Source organism: Corvus hawaiiensis, chromosome 9, assembly GCF_020740725.1.
Source record: "Corvus hawaiiensis isolate bCorHaw1 chromosome 9, bCorHaw1.pri.cur, whole genome shotgun sequence".
Classification (NCBI taxonomy): domain Eukaryota; kingdom Metazoa; phylum Chordata; class Aves; order Passeriformes; family Corvidae; genus Corvus; species Corvus hawaiiensis.
In genome coordinates, this window is record NC_063221.1 from 16,075,556 (window position 1) to 16,096,806 (window position 21,251).

A 21,251-nucleotide genomic window follows, 5' to 3' on the forward strand; every position below is an offset into this window, starting at 1 on the left:
CTTTATGTTCTTTTTCAAGGAGCAGAAGTTACTTGGAATAGAGTTGTGCTGGTTTTAGTTACTGGCACTCAGAGAAATTTTGCTGAGCTCAACGAGGTGCCTTTTTACTAATTTTTAACAGGAGGAGAAACTGAGGTAGGAATATCTTGGTACAAGACAGGAAGTGTATCAATGGCAGGCCAAAAATATAATCATCATATAGAAGTCTTCTATTGATTAAAAAAAATCTAGACGTTATTTATGAAATTGAAGTGATATTTGAGAGACTTTTTACAACATGGGTTTCAACATTAACTCCTGTTAATGTACTGTAGTGCTATGTACTGTATATCCATTGGTAATCCATTATCTTTTGGTAAGACTTGAGCTTAAAAATTTATTAAAATGGCAATTTCCATATTTGCAGGGCTGCCAGAGATGTTTGTTGGGAGTACCATCACCTTTCTTTAAGAACAAGTGTAATTAATGCACATGTTGAAAGCAAGAGGTCAAAGAAAGCTGTCATGCATTAATTACCTAAACAGGACCCTTACAAAATCTGTACATTTCAGGGGGGATTACTACAACGCTATTGCTCTAATGATTCACCTGTGTAGTGCAGCAAGAGAAAGCATTCTTCAATCTGTCAGGAAAAAGTGCTGGGATGCACAAGGTTTGAGGATACTAGAAAGAACTCTTTCAGGGAGGGTTTCTTTTGGTAATTTACAATTTGATTAATTTTTTTCCATCTATTTGTTAACATGAAGATAAATGCTTCACATGGTAGATGCTTCTGCATCTCTGCCTTTTCCTCAGTGAAGGCTGTAATTGCCATGTGACTATCAGGGTATTGGAGAATTTGTTTGCCAGGCTGCCAGCAAGCAGGAAGCTGTTAAGAACCTCTTCCAATTCTCTTGTTTATGGTCGTTGTTGGACTAATGCATGTTCTGTCCTCTCGAGTTTGTTTGGGTAGACAGGAGAGATGCCCAAGGGCAGTGCCTTTGAGGAGTTGGGGAGACATGATCACTTACGCCAAATCATCTTTACAGGGGATTGTAATGTTAATTGTGTAGTTCTATTAACAGATCAGGTGCTACAAAGCCATTTACTTTGAGTGCCAAACCTAAGCAGTCATATAGCATCTCTCAGAGCACTGCAACAGGGCATTTGGAGAAGTCCCAGCTAGTGCCTCCTGCCAAAAGTGGAGAACATCCAACTTACAGAGAGATGGAAGTCTGTTTCAAGACAATTTCAATGTTTCCTGTTGTTAATTTGATCTGTTGGTTTGGTTTAGTTTTTTTTCAGAAATGCAAAAGATTTGTGTCAAACACCCTTCAAAAATATCCAAAGTGATGCCTTTCACTATATTTAGAAATTCTATTCTTAAAAAGCCCCCTGTTTTGTTTTTCTTAAAAATAATGATTTTTTAAATAATATTTTTAAAATTTTATGCTTTTTTCTCCCTGTGACTTTGCTTAGCAGAGTTATTTGCTTGCTTGGTGGGCCTCCTCTGCTTGGAAGTTTGTTCATGTTCTAAAGCTTAACACAGTGAGAGTTAGCTAGGAATATCTTTTCAGTGGTGCATTATAGTTCTGCATTTCCCTCATTTTGTATGCCTCTGTATTTCAGAAGCATAATTTTTGTGCATTTCTGCTGCCAAAGGAGAGCCTGTCTATATTGTATGTCTTCTGAAAATGTGTTCCTAGGCTTTTTATTAGCATTTCAGGTTTGGTAATAAGCTCACGTTTCTCATTTCTCAGTTTCTCATGCAGCTGTTTTCAGTGTCCTTTTGCCTACTTTCCTCAAGTTGTATTCTGTGCTAAGTATTCCTCTGTAATGCATTTCGAATTAATTTTCTTAACTACACCTACCCTTGATCTTTGACTTCCTTGTGTTAGGATTTCTGTTTATGCTGCAGTTCTCCATTTCCATTTTGAGTGGTTCCACTCTTTTTTTGTTGTTGTTGTTCTTTTTCTTTTCTATTTTTTTTCTTTCCTTTTTTCTAAAAAAATCCTATACATGTTTTCATTCACTTTATTTTTCTGTGAGCATTTGTTCTTATTCATGTTAGGGTATTTGTAAAAAAAGTTTCTTTGGTATTATGAAATTTTATCTAGTCTCTTTTTATGTTATTTATAATTTTCTGAGCAAAGTGATAAGAAATTTTTGTCTCAATTTTCAGATTTATGGGGAATACACATCGCTTTACCCTAAGTGCCAAAGCAGTCTTAAAGACTACATCCTTGAGTTAATAATTATCAAAGACAAAGTTGACAGTGCAAAATTTTGTTCTTGTCTTACATTTTGAAATCTAGTGTAACCGTTGGGGCTTTTATTTATTTAAATTAACACTAGGCCACTGAATATTTACAGTCCAGTTGTTCCTTTGCAGCTTTGCAGGTGACACTGTAACTCAGCTCCTCTTGTGGAGTTCAGGAGAAGAAGCGTATCTGTGGCCTAGTGATTTAATCCTGAACATCTGGATTTTTATTCCAGCTGTGAAACTACTGCGCTGGCTGACTGTGGGCAGTCTGATGCTTTTTCCTTTCTGTCAAATATGGACAGCAGTTGTGTTCTTATTCCATGTGGTGTTATGCAAGCCAGTCACCTGCAAGGTAACTTAAAAAATTTGAGATTAAACTTCCTCTGGAAACTCCTTATTATAATCTATTTTGCTTGTCACTTCACATTTCTCAAAAGTGAATGGCAAAAGGTAACAGAACCTACACAGATGACTCAGCTCCTTTTCACCAAGTTTCCCTTCTCCTGTGAAAAGGGTCACTAAACTCTCCTGGGTGACAGAGTTCTCCTGTTCCCTGCTTACTCAGTTGCTTCCTCAGCTCCCTTACTTAGTTCTTCATTTTGTGAGAATGAAACAGTCGTATTGTCCAAGTTATCTTGAGACACTGATTTGTGCTGCCTCTGCAGCAGAGCATGTTTTTCACAGAAGCCCAACAGCAAGTATACAGATTTGGGCGCACGACTTCCAAAATAATGGAGAGGAGTAGGAATGTTTCTCTAGCATACATACTAAGGTACAATACTTTGAGATTATTAATATATTAATTTTGCTCATCATCAAGTATGCAGGTTAAAAAACAGAATTTGAATGTACAATTAGAAGGTAATGAACCTGAAACAATTAAAGCCCGCTTACCTTCTCCTGCACTGTTTTCATTTCTGTCCTCGTCCATGTGCTCTGGGAACGATGTGTGGTGTTTAACCAGTGGTGCAGTGCAGTCATCTGGTTCAGTGCAGGAATGTTTTGTATGTGAAAACACTGGGTTAACTTCTCTTTTGAGTCATTCTGAATCTGAACAAAACCAAGCAGGGGAGTTTTTTCAAGGTTATATCAATGTTAGTAAGAATATTATTTGGCCTGGAGTGCTTCGCTTTCTGTAATGGACAGAGTTGGCATGATGCTCATGTTAACAGAGAAAACTGGTAATTTTTGTCAGCCTTTCTTTTGAAGATGCCCCTGGTTAATAAATCTGGGCCTTAAGTGTTGACAATACCTTTCTTTTAGAGGAAAAATAGCTTTTACTCTGTATTGAATGATATCTTTTCTGATTGGGATAGAAAGAGAAATGGCTGCAGACTCCTGTCTCTTTGATGAGGGATGTTAGTATCATGGGGTTCACTGCTCTTTTTAAATGTCCCACAGTGTGGCATTAGTACAATCTGGACTATTTTTCCTGGCAGCTAAAAGGTATTGTGGGGTCCCAGTGTCCTATCACTGCTTGGATCATCACTGGATACTAGATGTGTGCCTAAGGTTGGATGTGTGTAGTCAGTGCCATTCCTGGAAGGATCTTGCCAGGCATGTTCTAAAGGGATGAAAAGCTTTCATTCTTGATTAAATATTGCTCAGTTATGAATACATATAACTGACTCAGTATTCCATCTAATACTGACTGATGTAATCACGGAAACAGTTCTATTTTAAAATAGTGTCCTTTTGTCCCTCTTGTAATTAATAATATTGCACAGGCTGAGAATCTACCCCTGAATTATAAATACACTCTTCTCCTTCCCCCAACAAGTTTTTACTAAATCTGTTTCAAATGTATGTTGATTTTACTGTACTGGAAATTTTCAGCAGACTTACCCCTCTGTGGACTTTCAAACCAGTAAACGCGGATTGTATTTTAAAGGTTTAATTGTAAATTTGCTTTATCTACTTGGATATTCACTTAATGGAACTGGATCAGAATTTATTGATTTTTGTAGCTAAGGTTATTGTGCAATATGAGGTTATGGACCGGATGGCAGAATTCCCAAATTCTAACCCTGGATGTGTCTTGGCCCTGCAGCATGGCCAATGCAAGCCATTCACATTTTCTTGTAGGTAAAGTGAGGGTGATATCCAGCTCTTTGTTCTGGAGGATTTTAGCTCCATAATATTTCTATGGAATTGACAACTCTTTGATCAGTATCCATAGCCTTTTAATTGTTCAAGCACATTTTTCACCCTTCTCACTCTTTTACTCCTATTCTTTTACTCCAGGTGTGAAGGAAGTGTGACTGAGCACCAGACCCTGCACAGGCACAGTTGTGCAGAGAAGATGCTCAGCAGCTCTTGGTTCACACACACAGTGGACAGGGAAGGTCACCAAGCACCTGTACTTCAAAGGAGTTACCTGTGGATTCTCTGTCTCCTTTGAACAAAAAGATGTCACTAACAGGACATCACTGCTGTCTTAGGCCTCTTGTATCCCTACATGCTATCTGCCAAAAGGGAAATAAATCTTTTCCAATTTCACAAGTAACAGAAACATCAGAGTTACTTCTTGTGAAAATGAGCATTCTCTTATACACAGGTAGAAATCTGAAATTATTTTTATAGTAAGAGAAGACCTCGGGGCTTTTTTCTGATATAATTGCTACTAGCATGTAGATCAGAGATGCACAGGAGCTAAGGAGCTAACTGAGGGGAAAGAGCTGTGGCAGGAGGTCAGCAGGCTTTGTACTATCAGGAAAAGAGAAGAGATCAAGAGAAATCAGATGGAGAGCATTGTTACTTTTGGCAAAAGAAGAGAAGGCTTCTTCTCTGCCTGCAGAAGTGCAATCACATAACAAATGTGGTGCCCTGGGAAAAGATGAGGATGAGCAAGGACCATTGGGGGAGGCATCAGAGCCAGCTGAACCTCAGCCAAACATCAACAAGAAGAGTAAAAGACAGCTGATAGGCATTGGAGATTCCCATCTGTAGTGAATGGAAACATTTATCTGCTACCGTGGTGTGATGTTTTGGGATGTTTGCTGAGTGCCAGGATCCAGGATACTGCAGAGAGACTGTCAAGGCTTGTCAGGTCCTTAGACTTCTGCTCCTTGCTGAGCGTCTGCGTGGGCACCAAGGACATATCAGGATGGACAGTGAAGCTGTGGGACTGAGGGGTGAAGGTTACAAGGGCCTAGGTCCTTTCAGTGAGCAGAAGAGGTTTGGATAGGAAAGAAGACATCCTGAGGAAGGGTTATTGTAATCTAAAGAGAAGTGACAATGCAGGGTCAGTGAAGAGATGTCCTTAAGATAAGGGAGGATCTCACTCTTCCTGTGTGAAAGCAGCGGAGCTGGGGCCCTGTCCTAAATGCCAGTACGTAAATGCTTGCAGCATGGAAAAAAACCAGAAGGAATTTGATGTTTGTGCACAGTTGGAAACCTAAGCTGTCATTAGAAATAGCATAACAATTACCTGAAATGTATACTTTAGTTATTACTTTCTAAGTAATTTCTAACCTTTTAAAATTCAATTTGATGATATCAACTGGTTATTCCAGTTGTAGGTAGACTGACTCATGGTTAAGTGACTTGGTCAAATATGTCTGCCAGTCTCTAGCAGAGCCAGGTCAGCTCTGACTTCACTACCTGGAGTTTTACTCCAATCTTCTTATTCTTATTTTCCATCTATAAAATTGTATAATTAATGTGATTATATAATGCAGTTAGACCATTATTTTCAGAACTGTAGATCTGCCAAATTTATTGTTAGTTGCAATAGATTATGCTCATTATTTCACCCAGATTTACCATCTTGTACTGGCCAAGTTAAAATCTGGTTAATTCGTATTAAGACTTAATTTACCATGTGTTGAAGATAACAGATGTATGTAAGGAAAGTGAAAACAGCAAAGTTCATACACCGAGTACATTAAAATTTACTCTTGGGAATCTTTATTGAAATAACTATGTAAATAAGCAGCTGCATCTTATACTGATATACTCTAATATAGAATATTAGTTTGATCAGTGCTTCAAGACTGACAAATGTAGGAAAATATATGCTTTGTATCTGTAAATACAGTAAATTTGTTTTGGAAGTAATTTAGATATTGTGTAAGTGAACACCATGTTGCAATCTCGCACTTAGTTCAAAAACAGAACACCAAACTTGGATTCTGCACTTTTGTAATCTATCAGTACAACTTTTTCATTTTTTAACAGCCATAGTGGAAGCACATTGAACTAGCAAGTGATTTTTATAGCTAATCCTTGCATAGTCTTTGCTCCATATTCTTCCTTCCAATTTTTGTCTCATAAAACCAGTCATTGAAGTTAATGCAACTTATCACCCCGCAGAAGTTACAGTATGAAGAAACAAAAAGCTGCACATCAAAGGGTCTTCTGTGCAGACAGAGCAGACACAAAGGCTTCTTTGTGATGCATGTGCAGAGTTAGCTCTGCCCCTCTAAATCAGCAGTGAATTTTCTTCAATTCTAGCATTGAGGTAAAAGAATGTCCTTTGTTCTTGTAGGGCATTTACTTTTATTTCCAAACTGCTGGCAGGCAGTAAGGATTGACTTAACAACACAAAAAATTAGTTTCCTGTGTTCAGAATTGTGATATACTTTTATAGAGGTGTATCTTGGTTTATTCAAATTAGTAATAAATACCAGTCATTTCTGCAGCAAAGTGAAACAAGCAGCTTCCACAGTCAGTGATATCTGGAAATCATAAGGAATCACTGATAAGACCCCTTATTTTTTGCCACATCCTCCATGGAGATAATGTTGACGTTGTTGTTATTGCAATATATGACTGTAGTTAATTTTATAAGTATCTGAGTTTGCAATCACTTGGGTTTGGAATCTAGGAAAATAGTATGAAAGAGCCAAAAAAAATGCCACCACAGCTCCCACCCAAAATTACAGAGATTAGGGTAGATATTTACACCCAGACAGAGGGTCAGGGACATTTCAATCAGGTTTCAATACAAGTGGCCTTTATTCCATAAACTTGCTACAAAATTATCACTTGCTTTTGTTAGTGCTGTGATGACAAGGTATTTCTTTGTGTGTCTAAAAAGGGGAATATGGCTTTTTAATTTACCTCCAAGGACTAGTCCTATTCACAGGTAGTTTGGAAGGGAGCACTTTTTGTATTTGGTATTAATTGCTATGTAATTGGTATTAGTTACATAGAGGCCTTGTGCTTTTTGGCTGAAAAATTTGCATCTTGTTTGACAGCAAAGCAAGTATCTACTAGAGATTAGTTGTATGTTTTTTGTTACTTATAAGAATGAGAAAGAGTGAAATAGCATTTGGTGAAAGTGTGAGAAATTGTGTCTCTAGGCAAGCTGGACAAGTAACTTTCACACTGAGTTAAAGTGGAATAATGGAATCTGGTAGAGAAGTTACTTTAGAATCCTTAGAAAATCTGCGAGTGTAAGTGGAAAAAAGAAGGGGCAAAGGGGAAACGTAAAGACCTGGAGTATGGAGAATGAGAATAATGTTGATGGTGCTAATAAAACTTTGGTAAGGGGTTGGCTTTGGATAGAGGCTGTGTTTTCAGGGTCTTCACTCCTGCAGTGCAGAATGGGTTTAGAGTGAGTGTGCAGCTAATCCGTGGTAGAACATGATGAAATCAGTCCCCAAAATGTGTTACTTTCCTTCTTAATAAAATGAGAAATTCAGATTGTTTTTCTATCTCTGTGCTGGCAAAGCTTGTGTGACACACATCCGTTCTGGGAATTTACACATGCAAGCCATATATAGTTTAATATACTTACATAAATGGCAGAATCATTCCTTTTCAGTTCATGGATTTTAACACTCCTGATGTGATACCTCTTTTCCTTTGGATTATATCTAAAAGCAATTTAGTGACCTGTTGATTGGCATCAGGAGATACTGGTTTGTTATGGTCCCAGTAAGGAAGACAGACTATAAAGTATTGCTTAAAAGACCATTTGTTGTGGCTAACAGTGTAAAAGAAAAGGATGGTGTAGGTAGTTTTATTTCCTTCCAGATGCTGAGTTGTGTAGTATTGAACAGGTCTCAAATTAGAGCTCAGCACACTGGGCAGATCCTGTCCAGGGAAAAGGCATCTGAGAGTTTGGTCTTTTGAGCTCTTACAGGATTTTCTTAAAACAATTCTATTTCTCATGTCTACTGTCAAACAGAAAGCCAGTTCACTTCAGAACTGTTTGTTGCATTTTTAGATAAAGACAAGGACACACAGTCAATGTAATGAGTGACGTGGAGTGAGAGCTACCTGTGGACTCCTCTCCTCCAGCTGGCTGTGTCCTGCAGCCATGGAGAGTGTGCTGCACAGCCCGGGCCTGACCGCCACGCTCTGCATCAGCACAGCACCGGCCTGGGCCTCGTAGGGCCACCACTGATTCCTCAATGGGATAAAGGGATCTTCTGCCCCGCATCAGTACACCTGTGAGGAGAAATCCCTTGGATAAAGTGCAGCAAAGTGATGCAGTTATACATCCAGGTTTTGAGAACATCAATGTTTTCAGGGCAGATATACAGCCTGTGTGAGTGGGGAGTGATCCTGACTGGAACTTTTAAGTAACTTCCATGACAATATCATCATCATCAGTAATAAAGAAAAAATTAATAATAATAATAATAAATTATTATTATTATTATAAATGTGATGCCTGGAATAGATAAGTTTACCTCTCCCTGTTAGTCTATTGAACTCTGGACTGGTGGAGGGTGTTTTGAGCTTGTGCATAGTTTTACATGGACATAAATGAATTAATTTGGGGGCGGGGGGGAGGGATGTTGGTTTTTCTTCTTTCTTCCAGTTTATATGTAAACTTTTTAAAAATAATTTTTTAGTAAGAAATATTTTTAAGAAGTAGCCTGCAAAACTCTCAGCTGAAAGTAGGAACTTCTTTATTTCCTAACGGCTCATTAGCAAATAGACGGCACATTTTTCACCTAGCAGAAAAGTAAAAATAATAATTAAAATTAAGGTGTGAAAAGGTTTACTCAACACAGCATTCAACTTCTTGATTTACAGGGAGAAGTATCCAACCTCACTGCTCAATTATCGTCACTGTGATTCATCAGCTGCTGTCTCCTGGGCAGGTCTGACTGCTGATTGGGCACGGGACTTCTCAAGGTGTGTCTTTTGTCAAGGTTTTGCATTTTAAGAGCACACAGTAGACCATGATAGTCTCCTGCTATGGTAAGAACTCTTGTATGTCTATTTATTAATCTGTACAGTCTTACAGTTAGAAACAGGGCTTGGTGGTTAGTAACAAATAATTACGTGTGTTAGCAGATGTTTCCAAACCAACTTTTTGTGGGTTTAAAATCTGGAAAGATTTTACTCTTGGATCTTAATTGTGGCAGCTATTTCTCAGTATGCTAGTAGTGATTTTTAAAATTCTGAGATAGATAACTCTTTTTAAAATATTATTTTAAAATAAATCTGAATATAAAATAGCAAGGGATATTGTCAAATCCAAAGAGAATTAGATTAAATTTTTTTTTGTAATATTGTAATACTTTGAGAGAGAAGTGTTTATAAGATTTTACATGGTCTATATTTTTGATAACAATTGTATGTGTCAACTATTTGCAAGTAATACAAGGAAACTTTCTTCTCATGTTGCATTACGTTCAAGGCAATTTTATTTTTTCAGAGATATGAATTTATCGATCTAAATTATTTGGAAGATAAAATTAATCTGATTTTAACATATCTTTTCAGCTGACTTTGAAAAAATAAGGGAGAATCCTGAGGAAAAATACAGAAATATATTAGATACATTTTTGTTTTGTAATTAATGGTTTATGTGAAATAAAAAGATGGAATCATTGCTGAGAGAGAGAGAAACGGATTAAAAAGGTTTGAAATGTGCTACATAGACAAGTTTGCATGTAAATGTCTGATCTAATACTGTAGGAGGATGGCAGAAAAGGCTGAGGAAAACAGCAGCTGTAATACCCAGTCGGTGTAATGTCTGCTTTCCTCCTTTACAGCAGCGCTGCTCAGAGCTCATTTCACATGACTATACTTGTTTCGGCTCCTGGAAAAATGTTGCAGTCATGGCACAAGCACCAACTTCTTTGTGAGGGATGATACAGTGAGCTATAGTAAAAGGAGGTTTTCATTTTAATGTTACAGTAGTTAAAATTAATTTTAGGATAATACATAACTGAAAACAAAGACCCTTTTAAGGATAAATGATTTAAAGAGATACTTAAGAAGTAACTCTTTCACCAAATTATCAAAACCACAAGGGTTTTCTAGACATTCTAGACAGAAGTTTCTTGCTGTTGAATTGCATGGATTGGGTTCTTGTGCTTCTGCATATTTCTTGGCTTTAAAAGACCAATTTTGTGCTTTAGAATAGAAAGATTCTTTGTTTATGTACATCAGGATTGTCTTCACAGTTAGTTATGTTACTAATGCTAGAGTGGATTTTTTCACAGAACTTTAACTCTGAGCACCAGTCAACACAAGAGGGTGCCGAAATGCTAGTGAAATAGTGTTATATGCAGAATATACTTTTTCTAAACATGGTTCTTTTGATCTCTCCTAGCCTTTTCTTGTTTGCATATTCACCTCTGTGATACTGTAATATCAAAATACCGTTCTTTCTAGGTGTTCTTATAATGACACCAACGCATTTTTCTCACCAGCAGCAGGCACCATCAAAGAGATTTTTCAGTATGCAAATAAACTTAGCTACAACAGCAATTTATACAATCTGTATCATGTCCTTGTCTTGCTTATGCTGGCTTTAGTTCTGTGTGCAGGGGTCAGAGACTGGTTTCTATTTCTATGTGCCACGCTATCAGCAAAGGAAGAAGATAGTAAGAACTTTGAAATGCATTAATCATTCATGGCAAAACCCTCATGGTGCAATTAATTTAACCATTCCCATATTTATGTGATGTTTTTGTCTGGGCTGAAGCTTTTAGGATCCACATGTGTCCTACTCTTCAAGCTCATTTCCTCAAAGTCTTGCAGTCAGTGTGCTGCAACACAGGAGGAACCAAAGAGCAAGTACTATTGAGAGAGGCAGTTGCACCTCATGAGTGTAGAAATTTGATTTCAACAAATGAGATGTTGTGCCTTTGTTGTTTGGATGACAAAATTATAAGATACTCTTAATTACATAATTTTCAGTGGGTTTTGCTTTCAAAACATAAAGCATGCCATGCCTTTCAGTCCCTACTGCTGAATCACCACACTGTATTTCTAGAATTGGGTTTAGTTCATCAACCAGCTAAAGAAAGATACATGTATCTGGCTAAAGAATACTCTCAGACAGTATGTGTCAGATTGGAGTCCAGGAAAATCATTCAGCAGTTTACAATCATGGTAATGGTGGACCAGATTAGTGAATGTCTGCTGTGTGCATTCAGTCAAGTAGTCATAAAAGAGCAAATGCTTCTTTGTGTCTTCCTCTTTGGTCACACGCAGTAATAAACTGAGTTCCAACAGTTTAGACTGCTAAGCCTAAACTTCTTGAAAACAACCATTAATTTCATGTCCATAACGTTTTCTCTGTGTCCCAGCAGCTGATCACAATCGCCAGTGCCAATGTTTGAACACTCACAGATCTGATTTGTTGCATTGAAGTTACACATCTCGGTGCATTATTGGTTCCTGCAGTAAAGGGCACTTCCAAATTGTGCAAGGATTGCGTAATGCTTTGCAGTGGATTATATGATTTGAATTATAATTAGATGCCAGGCTAAGTACCCTTTTTGTCATATAAAAAGGTTTCTGAAATAAAGGAAAATAATCTAGTCACTGTTGGAGTCTTTTCTGTATATTCTTAATAAAAGGCCTGTCACTTTATTTGATGGAGTAGTGTCTTCAGATTAGTGCTGCTTTCTTAACTGTGTCTAATCTCATTTGATTCAAGCATCATGGAATAATAAAAAAATCAATGTAGCATAGGTTTGTTTTGAAGTCGGGGGGTTAGCTAATCAGTAAACGTCAGTTCATCATGTTTAATTAGCTAACAGGAATTTTCTGAAACCATTAAACAGGATCTTAACAAGCAAATTGGATGTAGGCTTATTAATTTATAGTGAAGTTCTGGTGTAGAAACTGAAAACTTTAAATCTGACTCTGTTTTCCTTTATACAGAAATTACAAAATGATTTGTCTATATAGTTTTAGTAGCTCCTTCAATAATGTGAAGCATTTCTTTTAGTCCCCTTCCACCAACTTATGAAGTTGAAAAGATTAATATTTTTCTCCATCTTTGGATCATTTGCAAGAGCATAAACAACTCAGAAATTCCTTTACATATCAATATATCAAATACCAACACATGAACTGTGCAGTGTTAGAGCAGTGACCTTCAACCAAACTCTAAGTCAAGAATTTCTGTTTCCAAGGCTTCTCATTCTTGCTGATTATTTTCCTGGCACAATGTATGGATCTTTTGTGGTGTGTTGTTTGCTGGAGAATGAATGGAGGCCCTCTGGCTCATTTATCCTACTGTCTCACTTGGGATTTGAACTATGTTGCTGGAAAAGAATGTCTAGTGCTCTCACTTTCAACTCTAATCCCCCCATCAATAAGCTTGCTATAGCAGTTCCCTGTTGCATAACTATTTTCTCAGCTATAGAGCCTAGTGATGGTTTTGAAGAGTAGCTAAGATTTACAGGATATCATATGCTTGTGCTTTTGAAGCTCTCCAACATAAACATTTTATATCTTAGAATGAGAAAAAATACCTCTGAGTAATTTTATTTCACTTCCTCCATACACTTTCTTTTTTCAGTTTGGTTTGTTTCTTTTTGTATTGTCCTTGTCTCAAACAGTTGAAATTAGGGCTATATGATACCTTGTCATAACACTGACATAAAAGCTGTAATAGACTGAAAAGCACTGTGGATTGTTTTGGTTGAGTTTATTGGGGGGGTGGGCTGTTTTTTGTTTAGTTTTGTTTTTACAAAAAAAATACTCCCTTTGTATGCAGGCAGGTACCATTTAAGAGGAAAAATACTATTATTGAATATATGTCTTGATTTCCAAGTCAAGGAAATTATTACTTACTATAAGGTAATTTGGGATTTTTTTCATTACAATTCCCTAATATTACTGGTTTTTTCTTACCCTACATCACAACTACTCAGAATATGAACAAATTTTTTTTTTAATTGCATGCCTCTGCTGATAACTTTCCCTTAAGACTTGCCAAAATAAAGCTATTTTAAAAAATGCCTTGAGGACAGCATCACTTTACAGGAATTCAGTCAGAAGACAACATACCAACTGATGCAACTCAACTATGGAATTTTTTTTTATTAATGGGGAGAAAAATTATGTATTTAAAAAATAGAAACCTATTATCTAGGCAAGTCTTGATCTACTTCTAGAGCTATTAACATGTTTACAGACTCTTCCAGACTAGTGAAACTGCACTATTGCTCATGTAACTGTAGGGAAAATAAAAACAATGAAAATTTTAGTCGTTCCCACATGTCAGCTTTTTCTCTAATCATGTTTTGCTGCAGGTTTTCAGTGATTTGTTCTGGTCAGGGCTAGATTCCTGTTCTTTATTCTCTTTACTCTCTCTACTAACTCCAGCATAAAATTTTCTTTATGTCTTTTCATCTGACTGGTTTTAGCTACTGCTTTTCTTCCTCTTTACTGCATCTCACATTTATCTGTCTGTGTCTCTCTCATTAATACAGAGTTTATTTCTTACTTTTTGAAAATACTGTTAGCAGGATTCTCTAGAAGTGGAGTCCATGAAACTGTAAGAGGAAAAGTGAAAATTTAAAGGACAAGATAGGAGGAGGAGGATAAAATAGAGTTGTTTAGTTATACCAAGAGAGAGTATGACTTCAAAAAAAAACTGCAATAAAATTTTAAAATATCAGAATTAGCAAAAATGGTCTAGGAAATTAATCATATTACTTTGCTCATGAAGTTTGGGGACCATCCATAAGTGCAGTGCTCTTGACAGTTGTTCCACTGTCTTTCCATGTACAAGTTCTGTATACCCATGCCCAGCCATGTAATTAGAACTGAGAGCAGAAAATTTCCTTATAATGTTAAGTATCTTATGGAAATAGTCCTTTATATTGTAGCTTAAAGTACTTGAGAGACTTTGATATTGTTCTCTCAACTATACACTTTAGTACAATGACTACTGTGTTACAGATTGGTGCACTTGTTTCATCAAATTTCTAGATTTATCAGTTAATGTTAGCGTGACTTTTAAAATTAACATGGGTACTTGTGTAAATAAACTGCAGGTTTTACAGTGCAATCTTGTCAGTCTTGAAACTTGGTTACCCTCCTGCTCCAACAGAGCACAGACCCTCTTCCTGCAGCAAGCCTAATGCAGGCTCGCTTTGAAAGCCTTCTATTGAACAAGCCCTCCAGGACAGGAGATGAGCTAGGTTCTGGTTTAGTTCCATTTTGTGGAATACTACTGCTGATGTGCAAGTTGGTGTTATTTTTGCATGCAGATTTACTTTTGTATTGTAAACACTTAGAATATCTTTGAAATAGGTGGATTATTAAATGAAGGGAAATATATCAAAGTAGACCTGCTGTTACCACTGCAGAGAGTTGAGCTTTGTCTTTTGCTCTTCTAATGTGAATGCATAAAGCTTCAGACAGATGTCAGAGGAAATGTTTAATAAGTTAAACTCCAGTGCTTAAAAGCACAGAAGCTCTCCTTTCAGGTTGTACGTGATACATACAGTAAAATTTGTGATGAGTTGATCTGGCAATTGCAAGATTACAGCCAACACAACCAAAGGCAAAGTAATAGTGAAGGTAGAAGCCCAGTACTTCAGCTGCAGTGCATTAGAGTTTTAACACACAGTAAGATACACTTGTGTCACTGAACAGGTGTTCAGATGTTGCTGCAAATTAAGGGCTTGGCTGAAGCAATCAGCTTTTCTCTGAACCTCAGCTGAGATCCTCTAAGTTACACTTGAGAAATTAAGTTCTACTTGGAGGTGTCCTACCCTGCCTCTGCACTCGTGCTGTTCCTGGAACAGATTGCTACAGAATATGGTGAGGTGAGGCTGGAGAACTGAGGAAGAGGGTCAGTGCACAGCACGGTGTCAATAGGAGCTTGTCATGAGGAATGCTGTCAGAAGGCAGCAGGTAAGGAAAGTTCAGAGGTGATGGCTGAGAAATCAACAGAATCCAGCCTCCATTTAAGGATGGTTCATGGCTTGAATGCAGTAACACTGCATCACAGAGTAGGATGGAAGCAGGAAGGGACTGGAAAGAAATCCTTTGGGCTATCTGCAGAAATATCAATAAAACAGGTATGTAGACAGACTCGGTAAGGAATTAAGCTTGCTACCACAAAATTAATCAAAAATGCTCTGAACAAATTTGAATTGGCATTGCAAGTTTAGACTGGCTTAGTCTTTTGTGTTATCTACCTGTGGTGCTTTTTATCTGTCTCTAGTACTTCTGGCACTGTCTATACCATATCTTCAAAGGAAAAGGAAATAGTTCTTTGTTTATCAGACTTGCCCTGCATTTACAAAAATATGACTGGTAGCATTTTTGCATGTAAACTCAGTTGATTCAAAGAAATTTCTGGCTTGCTGCTGGTGTTTTCTCCAGCTGGAACCCAAGTATTTTAATGTTTCAGGTCGTTCGCTGTTTGGGTCCAAAGGTGTACTAAAAACCAAGTTACTGCTTTTTGCATATACGATCAGAGGTAAGCAAAGGATTGTCTGACTCTTACAGACAGATTGACTTACTAGGCAAGTTATGAGGCTATGACCCATCTTGACCTTTATGGCTGAGCTCTCCATAAAGCAGCTTCTGGTGTGTTACAATTTTTAGCCCAACTTTTAATGATACTCAGACATTTTTTTTATTGCTAGTTGTCTCAGTGTAAGTTGCATAGTATTGTGAGTTCTAGCACTAACTGCAATGTATACGAGGACATTCAGTTTAGAAAACAGAGAAAACATCAATCTGAAATTAAAACAGAATTTATATTAAAACTTCATTTGTTTCAGCTTTGTGCCCAGTGCCTTATAGACTCATTCTCACTGAATACAATAGTTTATTTTAATAAACCTGTTTATTTAGTCTTGACTATCTTAAAGGTCTTTTCCAACCAAACGAATTTATGATTATTGATCATGTTCAGGAAATGCACTATTTTTCTTTTCCTTTTTAATTATGAGTTAATTCAAAAGAAATCAGCAAGCGATTCTACTTTCTGAGGGTGTTGCATTTACAACTAAATTGTTTTAATTTCAAAGTTGGGGTTTTTTATTGCTTATTATGCAGCTTTTTGAATTACATCTACTGGCATGTTACGTTCTGCTCTCAACCCCTAAATAGTTATCACTTCATTGCAAAATGAAAGTCAACAAAAATGAATGCATAAACAGGTAGGAAAACGTACTAGGCATGACTTTGTGGCTTGGAGTACCAAATTAATGAGGAGGAGCTAGAGGCAAAGAGCAAGAAGGAGAAGAAAAATCCGGTTAACTACACAGTTCAGAAGTTTAGAGCAGCCAAGCAGTAAGAATATGTGTACACAAGAGCAAAGGCAGGTTGCAGAGTGAAAAGGCTCAGGACTGCTAAGCTCTTGCAGAAAAGGAGAAACCAAGCTCAGACAAACTAAAACTTTTGTTTTAATCCATTTCAATGCAAAATCAGCTTGGTTTGCTCAAACCACTTTTATCAGTGTCTTAAGCGAAGAAGATTGATTTTAGCACTGGGGTATGTGAGAAGAGCCACCACAGTCCTTCCTTTCGTTACACTGCAAAAACTGCCACATAGGTGCAGAATGAAGCTCAACTTGAGAGCACATGTTTCTGTTGGTCCATAATTTAGCAAACGCACCTGTGATGTATTTTGTTGTTATTTCTGCCGCCAGTTTGATTCTTATCACAAGTCAATTTAGGTAGATTAGATAGCACTCAAATCCTAGAGTTAATTAGTCATGTGAATATCTCAGCCTTTTTTAAAAAGTTGCGTTATTTGTAGAACACCTTGAAAGAAAGACCTAGGTTAACCATAAAGGTTAAAACATCAGAAGACAAATAAAAAGAATATTAAATTAAAAAAAAAAAATGGAGCTTGGCTCAGAAGTTTTGTGTCTCTGAGTAGCCTTATTAAAAAATATGGTAGTCCTACTATTTCCTTCCAATTCTGAAGGACAGAAGAGCTGAAGAGGAATGTATTAAATGATAAAACATTTCAGAAACCCATTGCAGTAGCTAGTAGTTAAAGAACTTGAGACAGACCATGGTCCTGGATCTGCACATTTAAAAAAAATACACACTCCACAGGGACAAAAGCTTGTGTTTTCAGTAAAATAGGACTATTTCATGGATCCAGTTTAGCATCTGACCACACAAATGGTAGACTTGGTGCAGTGGAGGTGAGGAACTTCTGGGTTGATATGGCTGAGGAATTGAAAGGAGCAGGACTAGAAAGTTCAAATTGGATCAGTCTACAGTAAAATTTTAGCAGGGAATCACAGATGTAAACTCATTTTTTTTCTTGATCCTCTCTCCCCACAGAGAGCTTAGCATGCTAGCTTTAATCAGATTTCTGATTATATGGCATATGTATTTACAGTCTGTTACTGCTGGGTGCGTTACAGGCTCTGGCTGTTCAAGCTGAGAAGCAGCTGTGGAGTCTTTTCAACAGTGTATGCTGGCTCAATTTCAGCATTGAACTAACACTGCTTGTGCAGGTAGGATGAACTCCCATCTAGCTACAAAAGACCACACAGACAGACAGAAAGAGGAAAGATTTAATAGACTGTATGATCAACACTTTCTTTTTAAGTGTTTGATGATCTTAGTTCTATTTATTTATTTGAGTCTGATCACATAAATATTGTTACAATTAGCTCTAGCCTTCAAAAGATCTGCTAAGTTGTTTGTACTGAATGTATTTGGAGATTTTTACTAGGCTTTTCTGGTGACATGCTAGATTCATTAATACTCGATCACCTTATTGCTGTCATATCACCTGCATTAAGCACAAACAAAAATTTGCCATTTCTGGGAATCAAAAAACATACACAGTACATTCTTTTTAACTTTGGACCAGTGGCAGGAGAATGTACAATAACTAATCTGGGCATCGAGAGAGAGTTAGGGAATTGCCCATACACTGGGTCAAGTATTATTAAAATCTGCAAGAGCAAAGTGACACTTTCAAAATTCTTTGAAATACTTTGTGCTAGTGGAGCAGCTTTGTGCCACTTCTTAATTCCCTGTGAATGCAAGAACATTTGCATGAATTGGACCAAAATTCTCTTCCTAGGACAAATGTATGCTTTTTCAACTGTTGTAAGAACATAAGTATACAAATATATAAGTATATAAGCATGTCACCAAAGCTGTTGGTAATTCATCCTGTAAGAATTTTCAGAAATTTTGGTTGTCTTTGTTTTAAATAGTTTTTTTTGTTTGTTTGTTTTAACTGCATATACCATCTTTTAAACTCATTTATCCTATTTATCCTTTTGCTACCCAGGATATCAGTGACATTATATTCCCCATTGAATAAGACTGTATGAAAAACTGCTTCTGTTTTAGAACTTTGGCTTAATAATTAAAAATATGTTGATGTTATGAAATGGATAAAGTTGCACTCCTGTATGTAAGGAAAATAAATTAAGGGTGGTTAGTCTCTGTCTTCCATAAGCAGTACATAAAGAATGATGAACCACTGTCTTAGTTGTTTCTTGTAAGCTGCTGGTAATAAGTATTGAAATCCCACCAACTGAAAATACCTGATTTGAAGTCTGACATAAAAGTAGCTTGATGTCTGTGGTATTTTTTGTGAGATGTCTGGCATGAAAATCTGCTGTGTAGTTGCTGAGTCAGTATGTATTTAACTCCTGCCTGGTACTTTGTAGACTATTTATCTTTACACAAACATTGGCCAGAACAGCATATACAAGTTGAGTAATGTTTTGTATTTGTTTCTCTGTAGTCTGCAACAGATTTGCTAAATGTTGGATTGACATAAAAATCCATGTTGGAAGTATCCCTTCAGTGCCTGGACTGCCAACAATATTTATGCTAATAGTTTCTTTTCAAAAAATCCAGTATCCTTACATCTTTCACAACAATTTGTCAAAATTTCACCAAAAATATTTTGGACTTAAAACAATTTGAACAAGGAAACATGAAGCAAATCAGGGACTAAAATAAATGAATTAGAGTATTGATAGCCTGTTCAGTATATTACGTGATACTGCATATTCCTAATAGCTCTGTCTGCTCTGAGCTATTCTGGTAAAATCACGCCTCTAGGTTCAGGCTGAACAGCATGTGTAATGTCTGTGACAGTCTGAGCCTTGGAGATGGAATTGGTTGAACAGAGTAGTCTATTCAGATAAATGCAGGGATTCATTCACATGGAAATCACTCCTGGCACAGCTGAAACAAAGTATGAGTGAAAGAGGAAACAAAAAGGAGCCACGGCGAGCTGCATTCCCAGCACCAGTAAATTAGCAGAGCTTCATTGTTCATGATAAATGTAAGTTACTTTACATGACATCAGTCTCACCCACTGTTTGAAGAGGTGGTGGTGACACGTAGTCCTACAGTAAAAGATTGCTTTCGATTAATTTGAAACCTGCTTTTCAGTTATGTGTAGAAACCATGTTTTGCCAGTGTAACAGCAAGCTTTAAAGTGAAATTATTTTCACCTTCCTTAAAAGCCCATAGCTGTTTTTCTAGAGTACTGAAAAGTTGGATGAATAGTTTAGATCAGTAAAGGGTAGAAAAAGTGCAGACCTAGCTAGTACCAGCAAAAACCTAGCATGATACATAGGAAATCTGTATTTTTCTGAATTTTGTTGTGTCAGATGTGCTCCCACTAGGAGGAGTTGTCATCATATCTTTACCCTATAAAATTCTCAGACTTGTGCTTTAATTTAACTCTTTTGATGAAAATGTGATTGTTCACAATGTAACTATAAGCAGTCTATAAAGTTCACCTATGTCTATCTAGCTTGTAGTACACAAACTGCTAATTGGTAGCAATATAAAGAAAAAAAGAAGCTTGCAGCTTATGGTATCCTACAAGCAAACTTATGTTTGTCATTTGCATTATGGCATAAATTAAATGCATTTCTTAGAGTTTACAATTAATTTTCAATTTCAAGTTTTCCATAAAACTTTGAGAATTTCAGAGTTTTAAATTATGTTTTATTAGTCACAGTTAGGGGAAAAGCTTGAAATGAAATGCCTAGAAATTCCAAGAAAGAGGAAAGAAGGGTAAAAGTTAAATCTCATATGTACACAGTCTTAGGATTTTTTAAAAATATCTTTTTTTGTTATGTTATGTTTATATGTTATATAACACTTATGTTGCAAATACTGATTATGACTTTAAAATATGGTGGTTTAGAAGTTCCAGTGGGACATACTTTCATTTGTATTTTAAATTCAATGTAATAGAGTCACTGCTTGAATTTGAGTGCTTGTTTTGATCTGTTTGCCAATGAAGTGTTGCAAGATAGTGGTATGTTTGGAGGTACACAGTTTTTGCCTTGTTTTTGCTACTGTTTTCCTGTACTCATCTCTTTTCAACAAATCATGAAACATGAGTCTAGTAAAATATGTTTTGGTCACTTTTCAGCAATATAGCTTCTGCATAGACTCCGATGGGATAAAGACATAGACACTTTATTCAAGCCTGTCCTTTCATTAAGAGAGAAAGGGACTGTTTAGCAATGCATCAACTTGGTATGCTTAAAAGACTTTCAGATTGTTCTAAACCCCAGGATTTAAACCTCTTGGGTATCACAAATCAGAACTGAAATTTTCCATGCAGCTTTATCATTTCTTCTGTTCAAGGGCCTTGATTTTTGCACTGAATCAAAAAGCCACAGTGACTTAAAGTGCTGCCACTCCCCAGGGGATTACCAATCCCTTTACTGTAGTTGTTCCCAGAACACAGTTGGCCAAAGTAAGGAAGTCTGTGCCTCATTTGTTTTATTTTGCAGTCCGGGATACATTAAAGGGTTTATGTTTACATGTAGACTCTTTTCTAGATGGAAGAGGAGTCCATAACCTGTAGCAGGATT

General features: G+C 36.8%; 1 protein-coding gene across 5 annotated transcripts in view; it reads left to right on the plus strand.

The window, feature by feature from the left end:
* The window catches only part of BCAR3 (BCAR3 adaptor protein, NSP family member), a 93,921-nt gene continuing 72,670 nt past the window's right edge, over positions 1-21,251 (plus strand). The window contains exons 1-2 of one of the 5 annotated variants that reach the window (XM_048313013.1): positions 1-135; positions 9,236-9,403. The gene's annotated coding sequence lies outside the window, so the exon portion shown is untranslated. Of the gene's footprint in view, positions 136-9,129; positions 9,404-17,801; positions 17,895-19,605; positions 19,697-21,251 lie in introns of those variants that run through there. The other 4 variants (XM_048313014.1, XM_048313011.1, XM_048313012.1 and 1 more) reach the window with 4 other exon arrangements.